Consider the following 4751-nt stretch of genomic DNA (forward strand, 5'->3'; position numbering starts at 1 on the left):
ATGCAACACTTGAACGCCAGTTATGTTGTTGCTGCTGCCCTTGCCTCTCAAGTAAACATTAACGTGGATTTGCAGATTCTGCCTATTGCCAGACAGGTGAGCGCGTGGAGAGTTCCGAGTCAGGCAGGTCGCCCGAGGAAACGGCGGAAACAGGGGGTCGCAGCTCTTCAACGAAAGTCGCGTTGCTCTGCTTGTGGTCAAGTTGTGTACTACGCTAAGATTTGCGAAGCCCCAGATCTGGGGTTAGGCGTAACAAAAATTTCAAAATAAAAGTGGTACGTAACAAAAATTGTCTAAAGATAAAGCTTTACCCTCATGTCCCACCCAAATGTGATTCTCCCCCCCCCCCCCCCACCGCCCCCACTTGGAGCACACCACTTGGAGCACAAGACAGTCCCAATACTGTACCCTTGGGTACTGTACTGCCGTCCGTGTACAATTCTGTACGGCACCTGAATTTCAGCAGCCGCATTTCGAGAATTGTGCAAGCTGCACGTTGATGCACGTCTCCGCGCCGTCGATCAAGTGGCAAGCTGGCATTCGTCCACGCTTGCTTTTGTTATGGCCTTTTAATATATATATATTTCCATCCGTCTCACACTCTCGTCGCCAATGAATCAACCTCATCCACCGCTCCGCTTGTCCAATTTCCACCGCCCTCTCATCACACCGTTCCGCCCCCATTTTGCCCCCCACCCTTTCGTTCCCTTTTCCGCACGTCTTTTCTACCTGCCCAAATTCGCCCACTCCTTCCGCTCCATACCGTCAGTGTGAGGTCACAGTTTTCTCTCCTTCCTTCCCCGCCTTGATAGTCTGCTTTGCTCAGGGCGACAACATACTGCCGTGACCCTACACCTCCCCCTAACAAGAATCTTTTCCGCCTTTTAATATTGTTGCCTTGTCAACCCCGTCGATCTCTCTCCATCATTCATAGAGCACTGTGTATAATAGTTAGAAAACGCGGGAGTGCGGGACAGCGCGTCTGAGCACGCTGGCCAAACTTCTCGTCGACCACGCTCACGTCAAGAAATGAAGATTGTTGCAGTACCCTTCGCCACGGTACAAGTACGGTATTGTATATTGGTGGTGCCAGCAGTTGTTCACTGCTTTCTGCTGCGCTTCGAAGGGTGCTGCGCTTCGAAGGGTGCTGCGCTTCGAAGGGTGCTGCGCTTCGAAGGGTACTGCGCCAAGCACGCGTTGACCACGCGTTCACCGACATAAACGACATAATTTCTTTTAGTTTTTAACAGACCTCCGGAAACACTGCCCACGCCGCACTTCTCTGCGCCAACGATTGGTCGCCGCATACACGGCCAACCTACAATAGAGTACTGTACACGCTGTATATAAATAACACCGCGAAACCGGTTTGGTCATATGCAGTGAAAATGGACCAATTGTAACGTGTTTGTGGGCTTTCGCAGTGCGAGTGCTGTACCCGCACACACGCGTAAAATTTTACTGTACTGTACCAACTTCGCACCCACCGTCCTTCCTCTACACGATATGACAAGTCTGCTATTAATTGCCCCTAATTTAATTTCATTTTTCTCGTGCCCCCTGGACTGGACTGTCTAGTGCACTGCACTGCACTGCACTGCACTGCAGTAACCTTACAGTACCCTTTTACTCTATATCTTTGTCCTGTCCTGTCCTGTCCTGTCCTGTCCTATCCAGTCCAGTCTACTGTAATACCTGTCCAATTCAACACACCACTCTTACTAACAGGTAAACCGCCACACTTGTTCCGGTCCGCTCTCCTTTCCTCTCACTTCCTCTCAATTCCTCTCACTTCCTCTCACTTCCTCAAACCGCACCGAAATTTCGCATTGAAATTCTTCTCCTATGCACCGACGCAACGCCACATGTACCCTTCGAAAGATACCGTGGCTACCATTCGAACTTGACGACTTGCAATGAAGCTCCGATGCACTTGATCACCTCGTCAACTTTTCCGTCACTTCGCAGATCCATTTTTTATATAATTCGGTACAACACTGCGATTCAAACAATTCTCTTTCTCTCCAGCGTTATCGTCTCCAACATCGCTACTCTACGCTTCTGAAACATGATCTATGTGAGTTTCAACCCTCCTGCCTTCCATCCCTTTGCACAGTCATACGCAACGTCGAAACCTTCGGCGACCATCGACCCCAGTTCCTCATCCTCGACCTGAAGACTCGTGAGTTTGGCCCTGTCGCAGAACCATTCTATTTTCGCATGCGCACATCCATCCTCGCCTCCACGCTGGCTAGCTAGCACACAGACCAGTTTTCTCGTCATTGCACCTCAGTTGTTGTCAGCAAAACGGTCAGCCACCATCACCCCACCTTCGTCCATGATCACAATTTTCTCCAATGGTACAGATGCGGCAGCCCACGGCGAGCACACGGTTCGCGTGTCATTGGATATTCGCTTTCCGTTAACGCTGTAAATAGTTTACCCTCGCTCAGCTGATACGCACTCCCTGACGCCGCAGAACCCTCCGCGTCACTAGTCGATATTCAACCTGCCGTGACTAGTCGAATGCCCAGTTTGCATAGTCGTCTACAGACTCTTGCTGGCCGTTCCAATAGTCCCGTTGCTTGCTTTCATACTTGCGGGCACATCCTCCTCAGCCATCCTCCGCCTCCCACTCCCCGAAGGCTTGGGAGTCATGGGTCAACACTATAAGCACAACTGTCTACCTTGCTTCCCGTTCTTTTATCCGTCTCCTTGCTCACTCGCTATACAGTCTTGCTATGGAACCCTACAGTACATGCCTATTTTCTAGTCGCCAATCAAGTAGTGAATTAGTCTCTCATTAAATTCACTCAAACTTACTCTCATACAATCCATTTTTGGACTGTTACTGTACCTAACAAGAACGCAACATAATTGGGGATGCGCAATACTGTAACTATGAAAAGGAAATATTTGGATTGGGTAGTTTCTGTGTGCTTAGTACCTTCCACTGTAAATCCACCTGATTTTTCTTCTCAAACACAAACTCAATTATGCACCGCAATCCCTTTACTATAAGCCGCCGAGAAGAATGGTACACTAAAGTACTTCAGTGTACAACGCCCCGGCTCTAGACTCCCTTTCTCCATCCCAAAGGCGTCATGCTCTCGAGAGCCATGACAATATAAAGCATGCCTAAAAATACTGGACACTCACATGTCAGCCCCCATCATCCAACAAAAGTGTAGCGGTGAGCCGAAACTGCTGACCATAGCTGTTGACTGAACAAACATCTCAACTAGTTTATGCTACAAACTCCAATTCACTTGGCGTGGGTTGAATCGCACCCTCCCTCCCCTCTCGCAAGAAATTTCGGATACAAGCACGAGGGAGAAAATACGCCCTCGGTAGTGATAATGATAACGATAATAATAAATAAAATCTCCTCTCTCACCTTGAATGCCCTCAGCCTTCTCACAAATGCTTGCGTTTTTTAACGACTAATTTATATATATTTCGGCATCTTTCATGCGGACATGCTGCAAGCCATTAAGGCGTCCATGCGCTGTGCTAGCAGTCGCGCAGCAACAAGTACTCGAGCCTCTGCGGTATCTACTTCAAGTGACTTCTTTATGGCCCTTCCCCCCCACCCCCCCACCGTCCAAAATGCGCCTCTACAGTATTTCTGTTTATTTAAAAAAATGAAAGGAGCTCAACTTACAGATTTCTTTGCTCTCATAATATGATCATATTATGATCTTGTGGATGAGTGAGAGGGCCGCCAGATCATGGCAACCACAAGTTTGTCCAAGAGCTTTTTTAAGGTTTATTCAGCTCGGAGAGCTTGTTTCTAGCATTGGAACCGGCTTACCTCAATTTATGACAGGGTGCCAACTATAAGTCAGATCCCGAGATTCAAAGAATGCTCTCTACTCAGGTCCTGCATCCACCAAGGCAGACAAGTCATGTAAAACACCATCATTCAGATACACCTCGCACCCCTCCTGCTTTTTTTAAAGATTTTTTTAAAAAGTTTAACTAATCACTGAGGGGCTTTGATCTGAGCGTGCTCCGCAACAAGCGTGTTGCTCTCTGTAGCAGAGGTCCAGATCAAGCATTGATTTGCTCAGAACAACGATATCCGCTTGCTGCATGCATATCGAAACGTAACACCATTAGACACCACCCGTAAGAGAATTGACTTGATGAAGTGCGGTAGCTACAGAGAAGGTTGGGAGGGTGGGATGAGAATGAGACATTTAGGGAGCATGTCAAGAATCCGAGTCAAGGTCTATTGATCTATTGTGTTATTTTCTGGGTGCATCCAGAAATTGTTGATTTTATGCCGAGACAGAATGAGTTCAAGATCTGGTGCCCCTCACACTTTAAATAATTACAGAATCCACCAGACTGACAGAACCACATACTGTACGCGAACGAACGGTCAAGTCTTTTACGCGTCGGTGAAACCGCCACGAGAAATAGCGAATGAACGTCGAACAGTTGGCGTCAACCGAGCGTCGCCGTCTCGCTCTGCGTGCCCGCCGCCCCGTCGCCCCGTCTATCATCCCCCGCCCGAAAAGTGAATCACTGCTGTCAACTGAACCTAATTTTTTAATTGTATTTTCGATGAATGTCCTGTTTTGAGTATCCGTCTCTTATTGATGAAGGGTTGTATCATAACTGCTTGAAGTACAGTACACGCATTCCCGATGCCATATTCAATTCCAGCGCCACGAAATGCATCCTCGGTCTGGGTAACAGCATGCCCAGCAGTTGGGGTTTTTGGGTCCAATCTAAAAAATGGG

Source organism: Chondrus crispus, genomic scaffold (assembly GCF_000350225.1).
Source record: "Chondrus crispus Stackhouse genomic scaffold, scaffold_153, whole genome shotgun sequence".
Taxonomy (NCBI): Eukaryota; Rhodophyta; class Florideophyceae; order Gigartinales; family Gigartinaceae; genus Chondrus; species Chondrus crispus.